Source organism: Vicugna pacos, chromosome 9 (assembly GCF_048564905.1).
Source record: "Vicugna pacos chromosome 9, VicPac4, whole genome shotgun sequence".
Classification (NCBI taxonomy): domain Eukaryota; kingdom Metazoa; phylum Chordata; class Mammalia; order Artiodactyla; family Camelidae; genus Vicugna; species Vicugna pacos.
The window spans coordinates 10,716,379-10,728,744 of record NC_132995.1 but is presented as its reverse complement, the minus strand read 5'-3'; the positions used below and the strand labels follow the sequence as shown (position 1 = coordinate 10,728,744).

General features: G+C 38.5%; 1 long non-coding RNA gene across 3 annotated transcripts in view; it reads right to left on the bottom strand.

The window, feature by feature from the left end:
• The window catches only part of LOC140698074 (uncharacterized), a 157,720-nt gene that overhangs the window by 51,751 nt on the left and 93,603 nt on the right, over window positions 1-12,366 (bottom strand). The window lies entirely within an intron of this gene.

The window sequence follows — 12,366 nt, the reverse complement described above, 5'->3', positions numbered from 1 at the left end:
AGTTGGTACTACTTTCTACAATGTCTTCTTTACAGGCAGAAGAAGGAGAAATTGCTTAAATGGGAGTCAGAGTGAGCCTATGTCTAAGTACACAGATATTTGCTCTAGTGATCAGAGAATCGCTCAATTCATTTGCACACCTGCTAACAAAGTGAGCTGATCTGGAAGCAACAAGCCATAGCTACAACCTGCCTGAAGAAACTGCCTGTCTTCCTCTAGGAAAGAAGATGATCTCATGAACCAAAGATCTCCAGCCTCTTCCTTAGGAAAAAATCACACTTCCCACACAGAGGCTCCAGTGAATCAGATGCAGCGATACAGCTTTCACTCCCAACAGTCCCCACAGGTTCAGGTGTGTAGAAATCTCTGTAGCACCCTCCCTCTTCCTCGTACCCTATTCCTTCTTTCTGTCCCCTCAGAGGGTCAGATCTCTTCCAACCTGGATAACCTTCATTTACTAATTCCACCAAGCGTTAGCCTGTTATCTCATTTCCTTCACTTCAAAGCAATTGAAATGTGTGCTGTCTTTCCCCTTCCTCCTCACCTGATTCCTCCTGGCCCTCTGCAGTGGTACCTCCATATCCAAGGCTGAAGCAGCATAAAATCAGTAGCCATCGCTTAGCCAATTCAAATGTATTTTCTCTGTCCTCACATGGTTCACTTTTACAACATCTGAGACCACAGACAACATTTTCCTTCCTGGTCATTCTCTTCCTACTGTCCCCATTGCACCCCCACATCAGATTTCTTACTCAGACCTGCCTGAATCCAGCCAGACAACCCTGTTTCCACAGCTTTCATGATCTCTTTGCAGATAAGTCCTTCATCTGTATCTCTAGCCCTGACTACTTCCCAGAATGCATGACACTCACATCAAAATACTTCTCAAATTACTCCCCGTCTAAACTGGCTTTCCCCTACAGCTCACTCATTTTTCTCAGTGACACCACTGCTTCCTCAGCCCTTGTTCTTTTGTTTCCCAGACTCGATACCTCACCACAGCCTGTTGATTCTTTTTTTTTTTAGCATCTCTCAGTTATGTCCTTCTCCCCTTTCCCATACACCTAAATAACCCCCGCCCTCAACACCTCTGCTGGAGGTACTGCTTGAATTCTCGTCTTTGGTCTCTCTACTGAAATCTTCCTTGCACACTACTGCCTCATTACCTTCCTAAAAACTGGTTCACTGTCCCACACAAGGACCTACAGTGTCTTCCCCTGGCCTATCAGATGAGTTCAGATTTCTTCCCCTTCACTAATATTTCTTATTTTCTTTCCCACTACTCTAGTTTAATTCCTCCAATCTAATTAGCTCTGTCTCCTTATCCATCCTACCCCTGTACCCCATATACACATAGACTCCTTAGTCCCAGTAATATGCCTGAAAACAAGCACCGCACAGGGCATCATTATCTCACAGAGCAGTTACCCACACCAGTCATCACAAGCAACGAATCCACCCATAGGGAGGACAAAGACCTTGTAGTATTAACATGTAAACCTGAGGTTCAGGATACAACTCACCTGTAATGGAGAATCTTTTTCCTGTTGGCCAATCTATGTGTTCATGAAATCCTTAGGGAGCACCTACTGTGCTACAAGTCTCAGTGTTAGACCCCATGAAAGATACAGAAATGAGAAACACAGGGTCCTTACCCCAGGGAACATAAAGCCTAAGACAAGAGATAAGACATGAAAAATTATTATAATATAATAATAATAGAAATGGAAAATGCCACAAGAGAAGACAGGGAGAAATTTGATGAGAAATATGGCTACACAATAGAATGACTGGGAAAATTTTAGAAACAACTGGTGTTCAGACCCAACTCACAGATTTAATTTAATTGGTGTGTGGTGGAACCCAGGCACTGGTAATTTTTCCAAAGCTTCCCAGATGCATTTCATGTATAGCCATGATGGAGAACCTCTGCTATAACAGATAGGACTTAAGACTAATAGCAGTGGTTTTTAGCTAGGAGTATAACTCAGAATTACCTAGGAAACATTTTTTATATACATACTAAGCCTACAAATCATCACTGAAGAAGCCGATACATTATGTCTGGAGTGACACTTGGGCTTCAGTGTTTTGAAAAAAACCTAGATGATTCTTTTTTTTTAACTTTTTTTTTATTGAGTTATAGTCATTTTACAATGTTGTGTCAAATTCCAGTGTAGAGCACAATTTTTCAGTTATACATGAACATACATATACTCATTGTCACATTTTTTTCACTGTGAGCTACCACAAGATCTTCTATGTATTTCCATGTGCTATACAGTATAATCTTATTTATTAGATGATTCTTAACGTATATTCTATGTTAGGAAACATTGGCCTAAAACATAGGTAGGATTGAAAAATGTGGGAGTTGCAAGAATATTCCCTGAGACAGACGTGAAGATGAATAATCTATTCTGCAGCCACAGAGAAATAATTGAAAAGAAATTTTGGCTAAACTTTAAAAGATTAATGACACCAAGTGCTGTGAGGTTGGGAAAAAACTGGTAGTCTGACATATTGCTGGTAGAAACATGAAATGGCACTACCACTCTGGAAAAGAGTTTGGCATTTCTTATCAAGTTAAATGTGTCTATAGAGTTCAGCAACCTAGGTATTTACATGAGAGAAATTATAATAGATACCCATGCAAAGAGTTATACATAAATGTTCACACCAGCATTATTCATAATAGCCAAAAAGTGGAAGCAACTCAAATATCCATCAGCATGTGAATGGATAACCAGACTGTGGTATATCCATACAAGGGAATACTAATCAGAAATAAAAAGGGCACAAACTGCTGCTAAAACAAGATGAATGAGTCCCCAAAACATTATGCTGTACAAAAGGAGCACATGCTATATGATGCCGTTTAAGGGAAGTTCAAGAATAGTCAGTAGTAATTAATGCTGTCAAAATTCACCATAGAGGGTGGAGTTAACAATGAAGATGCACTTGGGAGCTCTTTAGGCTGATGGAAATAATCTACAACTCAATTGAGGTAGTGATTACATGGGTGTGCACAGGTACCACAAATCAAATTGTACATTTAAGATCTAAATGCCTACCAGCACTAAAATTGAATCAGTAATTTTAAAACTTCAACAAACAAAAGTCCAGGGCTAGATGGCTTCATAGGTGAATTCTACCAAACATTTAGAGAAGAGTTAATGTCTATCCTTCTGAAACTATTCCAAAAAACTGCAGAGGAAGGAACACTTCCAAACTCATTCTACAACGCCATCACTATCCTGATACCAAAACCAGACAAAGATATCACACAAAAAATTACAAGTCAATATCACTTATGAATATAGATGCAAAAATCCTCAACAAAATACTAGCAAATCGACTTGAACAATACATTAAAAGGATCAAGTGGGATTGATCCACCATGATCAAGTGGGATTTAGCCCAGGGATACAAGGATTTTTCAATATGTGTAAAATCAATCAATGTGATACACCACATTAACAAATTGAAAAATAAAAACCATATGATCATATCAATAGATGTAGAAAAAGTTTTGATAAAATTCAACATCCATTTATGATAAACACTCTCCAGAAAGTGGGCATAGAGGGAACATACCTCAACATAATAAAGGTCATATATGACAAAACCACAGCTAACATCATACTCAGTGGTGAAAGCAATTCCTCTAAGATCAGGAACCAGACAAAGATGCCCACTCTCACCACTTTTATTCAACATAGTTTTGGAAGTTCTAGCCATAGCAATCAGAGAAGAAAAAGAAATAAAAGGAATCTAAATTGGAAAAGAAGAAGTAAAACTGTCACTGTTTACAGATGACATGATACTATACATAGAAAATCCTAAAGATGCTACCAGAAAACTACTAGAGCTCATCAGTGAATACAGTAAAGTTGCAGAATACAAAATTAATACACAGAAATAGCTTACATTTCTATACACTAACAACAAAATAGTAGAAAAAGAAATTAAGGAAACAATCCCATTTACTATCCCCCAAAAAGAATAAAATACCTAGGAATAAACCTACCCAAGGAGGCAAAGGACCTATATTCTGAAAACTGTAAGACTCTGATGAAAGAAATTGAAGACAACACAAACAGATGGAAAGACATACCATGTTCACGGGTTGAAAGAATAAATGTTGTTGAAATGACCATACTACCCAAGGCAATCTACAAATTCAATGCAATCGCTATCAAATTACCAGTGACATTTTTCACAGAACTGGAACAAAAAAAAATGTTAAAATTTGTATAGAAACATAAAAGACAACAAATAACCAAAACAATCCTGAGAAAGAACATACGTGGGGGAATCTCACTCCCTGACTTCAGACTATACTGCAAAGCTACAGTAATCAAGAGTATGGTACTAACACAAAAACAGAGACACACAGCTCAATGGAAAGGATAGAAAATCCAGAAATAAGCCCACACACTTATGGTCCATTAGTCTACAACAAAGGAGGCAAGAATATACAGTAGAGAAAAGACAGTCTCTTCAATGAGTGATACTGGGAAAACTGGGCAGCTACCTGTAAAAGAATGAAATTAGAACATTCTCCAACATCAAATACAAAAATAAACTCAAAATGGATTAAAGACCTAAATTTAAGACTGGATACTATAAAACTCCTGGAGGAAAACATAGGCAGAACACTGTTTGACATAAACTGCAGCAATATTTTTTTCAAACCAGCTCCTAGAGTAATGAAAATAAAAGCAAAAATTAACAAATGGGACCTAATTAAACTTAAACGCTTTTGCACAGCAAAGGAAACCATAAACAAAGTGAAAAGACAATCTACAGAATGGGAGAAAATACTTGCAAATGACATGATTGACAAGAAACTAATTTCCAAAATACACAAATAGCTCATAGAACTTAACATTTAAAAAAAAACCCAATTAAAAATGGGCAGAGACCTAAATAGACATTTCTCCTAAGAAGACATACTGATGGCCAACAGGCAATGAAAAGATGCTCAATATCACCAATTATTAGAGAAATGCAAATGAAAACTACAATGAGATATCACTTCACACAGACTAGAATGGCCATCATTAAAAAGTCTACAAATAAATGCTGGAGAGGGTGTGGAGAAAAAGGAACCCCCCTACACTGTTGGTGGGAATGTAAATTGGTGCAGCCACTATGGAGGACAGTATGAAGGCTCCCTTAAAAACTAAAAAAAAAAAAAAAGACTTACCATCTGATCTAGCAATTCCACTTTTGGGCAAATATCCGGAGAAATCTATAATTCAAAAAGACACATGCACCCCAATGTTCATAGCAGCACTATTTACAATAGCCAAGACATGGAAGCAACCTAAATATCCATCGACAGATAAATGGATAAAGAAGATGTGGTATATATATACAATGGAATATTACTCAGCATAAAAAAAGAATAAAATAATGCCATTTGCAGCAACATGGATGGACCTAGAGATTATCATATTACGTGAATTAAGTCAAAGACAAATATCATATGATATCACTTATATATGGAATCTAAAAGAAGATATAAATTTTATTTATAAATGAGAAATAGATTCACAGATAAGAAACTATGGTTAACAAAGGGGAAGGGGAGGGGAAAGATGAATTAGGAGTTTGGATTAACAGATACACACTGCTATATATAAAATAGATGCACAACAAGGACATACTACTATATAGCACAGGGAACTATATTCAGTTTCTCTTAATAACATATAATGGAAAAGAATCTGAATAACATATATGCATGTACATGTATAACTGAATCACTTTGCTGTATACCTGAAACTAACATTGTAAATCAACTACACTTCAATAAAAAATTAAATTTAAGAAAATATCTAAATGCTTGTCAATGTATTTTAATTTTGTTTCAATTTTTAAAAGTAAAATAAGCAAAGGATCAGCTAATTCAACCTATCAGGTACAAAGCACCTGTATTCATTTTCTATTTTTGCTAGACAAATTACCACAAATTTACTGGTTTTAAACAACACCCATTTATTAGCTCACAGAACTTAGTTCCTTGATGTTATGAGACTGAGGTCCCCATTGTCCTGATATGAACACTGTTAGCTACTAGAGGACCTTCTCAGGTCCTAGGCATGAGGTCCCCTCCCATCTCAGCAATGGAGAACATCCCTTAAATCGAATCTTTTTACAGGTCCCTTCTGAGATTTGCTAGAAAAAAACTGCCTGTTTTTAAACGACTACTGTGATTATATTAAACCAATTCAGATAATCTCTCTGTTAAACTCAAAGTTAACTGATTAGTAACCCTAATTACATCTGCAAAATTCCTCTTGCCACATAAGGTAACACAATCACAGGCATGATTACTCATCTTATATTCACAGCCCAGGGATTAGGAGTAAATCTTGGCGTACCATCTTAGAATGCTGCCTACCACAGCACCGTATGAAAGCTGTTTATGCTCTCAGGGAGCTCCTTCAGGGTCCCTGCTCCGAAAAAATAACAAAAAAGCTAAACATGGTCAGTCCAAACTTAACATGACACGATAGGAGGTTAAGGACAAAAAACAGAGACAAGAAAGCAAAAGCCCACTTCCTGCTAACCTGTAAATCTGAGTCACAGATGCATTCATTACCCTCGAACCTTTAGTAATGTTCACAGGTACTGACTGATAGTAGCTAGTGTCAAAATTAACCCCTAACTGAAGTTATCAGAAACCAAAAGCCATCCCAGCAAACTAGCCAAAAGTGACAGTAAGGCTGCACTAATTCAACCAGGACATTTTATAGACTTCTGATGATTCATTTATTTAACACTTATTGAGGATTTACTATATGTCAGACATTAAGCCGGGTGCTGAGAACAACATGAAGATTAAAAAACTATGCCCTTGGTGGGGGAGGGTATAGCTCAAGTGGCAAAGCACATGAAGGTCCTGGGTTCAATCCCGAGGAACTCCTCCAAAAATAAGTAAGTAAACCTAATTACCTACCAAAAATAGAATAAAATAAAATGTTCAGGAAAAAAAATCAAGATTGAGAGAACTGTGCAGAGCATGTAAAAAGAATGGAAAATTTTTTTTAAAGTCATGTCCTTATTTGGATGTGTATTCAAAAATTCTACTGTAAAAAAGAGTGTGGGGGCAGAGTGGAGGACAAAGCAAGAAAAATTATGAGGTAATTGGCAGAAATTTAAACATTTAATATTTTATGATACTGGAGAAGTATTACTTTTTGGTGTGATAATGGTACTGTGGTTATGTTTTTAAAAGATCCTTATGTTTTAGTAATACAATTGAAATATTTACATATGGAATGACTTGATAACTGGGAGTTGCTTCAAAACAATCCAGGTTTGAGGAGGGCAGTGGATGGGACAAGACTGGCCATGAAATGGTAACTGCTGAAGCTGCATGAAGAGTACATGTAGATTCATTATATTATTGGCTTTATTTTTACAATGATTTCAAATTTTCCCGAATAAAGAAGTCCCGCTCTCCAGAAGCTTATAACACAACAGCCAGATATTCCAACAAATAAAATTTTAAGGAAGTCCTCCAGGCAAAAAGGGCAGGCAAGCAGCTACAAAGGCATGTGGATGTGAAGCCGCAGAGCTTCTGCACACTCTTTGGACGACTTACTAGAGGCCGTGTTACCTAAGAGCACATGTTCTAGGGCCAGACCAGCTGTGCTGGAGTTCCTGCTCCCGGGTCTCTACTGTGAGACTTCAGACAAGCTATCTGCAATGTTTTGTGCCTCAGATTCTTCACCTACAAAACAAGGATAATAACAGTACATACTTCACAGCGCTGTTGTCAGGCGTCAATGAGTTAATCCATGTGTAAAACATTTAGAACAATAGGTGAACAATAAATGCTAGCTGTTAGCGATGAAAGCAGCATCCCAGCCCACAATACCACACATCATGAAAATCTCATCTACTCTCTACTTGTTGTTACCTTCTTTTGGTTAGACTGTACACCTGTAAAGTAGGAACCATGTCTACTGAGCGCTACAGCCCAGAACCTAGCCTACGGCCATGCCCAGAAGAGGCGCCGATCAGTCAACTCTTCTTTCAGGAAGCAGGGCTAGGACCACCAAAAGTCTCTGTCCAGCCTCCTCTTTATTCCCCCATGGATTAGACCCTGAATTCCTACAATTCTTTGGCTCCCTTTAGTTTCCTTCTTTGTTTGCACCTCATCCTTTACTCTGCTCCAGAGATGTCCATTCATTAATGGTGCTCTCTGGTTCCCTCCCTGATAGGTAATACAATGCTTTCTGTATCTTTCTCCCCACTGCTTTATTATCTAAACAGACACTACATTTATTCTGCAATTTATAAAGGGTGAAGGGAGGTTGAATTCTAGACCATTCGCCTCATACCTATTTGTGAGAAGCAGACTCCTCTAGAGAGGAGAAAAGCAGGTAAGATGGTAGCCAGAACATAGGTCTCCCCACCTTCGAGGAGATCCTATAGACATAGTACAATCAGCTAACATCTCACTTGGGTTTGGAGGGGTGGCATTCACAAACTGCTGGGGAAGAGAAGGAAGCATGGTGGGCAGGAAGTGCAGCTTTATGTTAATTTTTGCTGCAGAAACTTCCGAATTTCTTTTCCTCCCTCCCCCACTAGTTGACATCCTCATTCTGGCCCAACCCTCTTCCCAGAGAAGAAGAGCCTAAGAACTGAGAAGATACAAGACCACAGACGGATATAGACTCTAAAGATGAAGTACGAAGGTCAGATGCAGTTCTCTCTCAAATCTCAACTCTCTGTACAAAGTCCCCTCTGCCCTGAGCAGCAATGTGGGGCTGGAACACGATCCTGGTCTCCCCGAGAGCAGGAAGTGCTGGTTGAACATTAACTAACTACCCAGGAGCAGAAGGAAATGGAGCCCTCTGACGTTCCTCTCCCTACACATTCTCCCCAAGTTTCCTCTGAGAGGAGGACAATTCAAGGCTACGTTCCCAGCCCTAGGATTTGCTGTGTGAAATGAGGGGAAGGGATCACAAAGCAGAAATGGGACACTAGAAAGGACAGACTAAAAAGAGCTGTTTAAGCATGCTTTATTTAAATGTCAAAGTCTTGTGAAGCATGCCAACATCCCTCCCCTGCCTGGTTTCTCTATGATGATGAGCCTTGCCATGTACTTGGAGCCCCACTGAACCCAGACTCTTCTTGCTTGGGGACTAAAGAAACAAAAGAAAGGGGGAACTGGGAACAGGAAGACAAATAAAAACAAGCAGAGTGACAGGACCCCTGAAATACTCAGTGTGATTACAAGGAAGTGAAACTGGTCTTATTGTAGGGCCCAAACTAGTTTGGAGAGCAACTATACCTGATAAATAACCAAAATATTTTAAGTAATGACAGAACCTTTGGAATAAATATGTAGCCAACTAGGACAACTACTTTTAAGATGTTCATATTTATCTGGATATGATATACTTGTAAAAGGAATCCTATAACTCATATGAGTCTTATAACTTTATTGTCTTAACTCACATAGGACTGAGAAACAGTATGATACAACCAGGAGTTTAAGGAGAAGAGAAGACTAGGGGAAAAATAGGAATGTAAATGGTGGCAGAGATGTATGGATAAGACAAAAGAAGACCCAAAGGGAAAAATAATACAAAAGGAACAATAAACTCCAGAGATGAAAGCACTATATTAATTATGGCTAAAATCAGCTAATAGGCCCACTTCCCCAGCTGAAGTTTTTCTGGGGAAAGCTGTCAGCCAGCTTTGTGTGGTCCAAGGTGAAGCGAAGTGGGAGTGAAAATGGGCAGAGACAGACATTAATGTCTCCCACTTCCATTTAAACCCAGGAAGGGCTATATTAATATATACTAGAGAATTAGACTTTGCACATTTGTTGGCTACTTTTACATTAGACAGAGAAATTTGATTAATGTCAATTCTTCAAAGAAGCAGCTATATAAAGAACCAGCTGTAAAACTTGCCTATTTGCTAAATTAAATTAAAGAGCAAGTTTTTCACAGGGTTTCATGTGTTTGTGAGCATATTCTCTACGGCAACCTCATTTCTAAAGAATCCTAAGTCCTCCTATGACCCAGCAATTCCACTCCCAGATTTACATTCAAGATAAATGAAAATGTATGTCCAGACAAGAACTTGTACACAAATGTTCATAAGCAGGACTATTTGTAATAGCCAGAGTGGAAACCAGCTATATGTCTGTCAACTATGAATGGTTAAACAAAATGGGGGTATATAATGGAATATTATTTGACAACAAAAAGAAATAAAGTACTTTATATGACACAAAGTGAATAAGTCTTGAAAACATCATGCTAGGTGGAAGAAGCCAGTCATAAAAGCCACATATTACATGATTCCATCTAAATGAAATACCCAGAATAGGCAAATTCATAGAGACAAAAAGTGAATAGTGATTTCCAGAGGATAGAGGGACAAGATGAGAGGAGGGAGGGGAATGAGGAATGATTGCTAATGGGTATGGGGTTTCTTGTCAGGGGATGAAAATGTTCTAAGGTTGATTGCGGTGATGGTTGCAAAATATTGTGAATATACTAAAAACTACTGAATTATACACTTTAAATGGATAAATTGTATAGTGTATTAAATAAAGACTGATAGATCTGTTATCAAAAAAAAGAAGAAGAATCTTAAGGCCTGGATAAGGGCTGTGTCAGCTGGCGGGAATTTAGACTTCGCTATACTATCCTAAAAACCCATTCAGGCCCATAGCGAGCTTGTAAAACTGCAAAAATCTGAATTTTGATTTAATTTTTAAAAATAACTGACATCAAATGTTGGACCTCATTTCTGCTTGCTTCCTACAAAATTCTATACTAGTTGTTCAATTAGTTTAATGAGACATGTCCAAAGTAACTATGGAAATCATTCACTGAGATCATAAATATTTACTGAGCATCTACTATGTGACAGATGCTTTTCTTGGCTCCAGGAATTCAACAATGAGATACAGAGTCCCTGCCCAAAAGTTGCTTACAGTGCTTACTCACCAGGCAGTCTCAAGAAAGTATGCTAAGTGCTACAGAAGGGGTAAGCACTGAATACTTCAGCAGCATAATCTGGGGTTGGTGTGTTAGTGTAGGATTACAGAAAAAAATAATGTCTCAACCAAGGCCTGAAGGATAACAAAACTGATAGGAAAATAATGAAGCATGATAGGAGCACAAAGGCCCAGATGCAATAGAGAGCAGGGGCAATTAAGGAATAAAGTACGTTGGTGTGGCTGGAGGATAAAGTGCAAATATTGGGGTGGGGGAGGGGCAGGACTGGCAGAGATGAAGCTGGTGGAGACTGAGGCCTTTTAAATGTGTAACATGACAAAAAACTTGGGAGCCATGCTCAAGAGATCAAAGTGCATCCTGAGGGCAAGAGAGAACCGTTAAAGGGCTTTAATAGTGGAAAAAGTTCTGATCAGAATTTAGTTTATTATAAAATCACTCTAGCAACACTGTGGACAATGAATTAGAGGGGGAATGGAATTAGACTGGAGGCAAAGAAGGGAGTGAAAGAGAAGACTGTTGCCGTAATCTCAAAAAGGAAATGGTGATGGTTTGAATCAATCGTGCGAGGAAGGTTAGAAAAAGGAGTGGACAGGTTAGAGAGATATTTAGGAGGTAGCATGGTCAAGACTGAATTACTGGCTAGATGAGGAAATGACAAAGGGAATTGTCTAGGGTGGTGGCCAGGTTTCTGGCAGAGATCACTGTGGTGCACCAGCCACTAAAAAAAAAAATATTAGTTTTAAAAATCAGGTTTGGAGGTAAGATAAGTTCAGTTTTGGACATGTTGCATATTCAAAAGCAGATATCTGGTAGACTGTTGAGATATACAACTCAAAAGAGAATGATTACAACTAAAGTCCCAGACAGCCTGGTGAGTAGATCTAGAAAGAGGAGAGGGCACAGCTCAGAACTCTAAAGACCACTGACACTGATGGGATGGACAGATCAGAGGAGGTAGCAAAGAAAACTGCAAAGGAATAGCCAGACTGGTGGGAAGCCAACAGAGTGAGGGCCATGGCAGCAGCTCCAGTGAGTAGAAACTACCTGCATGTGTCAACAGTGTCAAGTGCTCTGGGACTTCTGGTAAAACAAAGAGAGAAGAATTTAGTGTATTTTGGGGTGACGTCATCATTGGAGACATTAGAGCATTTCAGCTGTGTGACAGGGGAACTCCACAATGCTGAGGAATGAATGGGAGATACATAAATGGGGATACCAGCTAAAAACAACTCTGAGGAAGTTTGTCTGTAAAAAGGAAGACAGGGATAGAGTAGAAGTCAGCAAGAGAAATAGGGTTCAAAAGAGACATTTTAGAATATAAAAAAGACCTAAAATATTTAAATATTAAAATAGATTCAGGGAG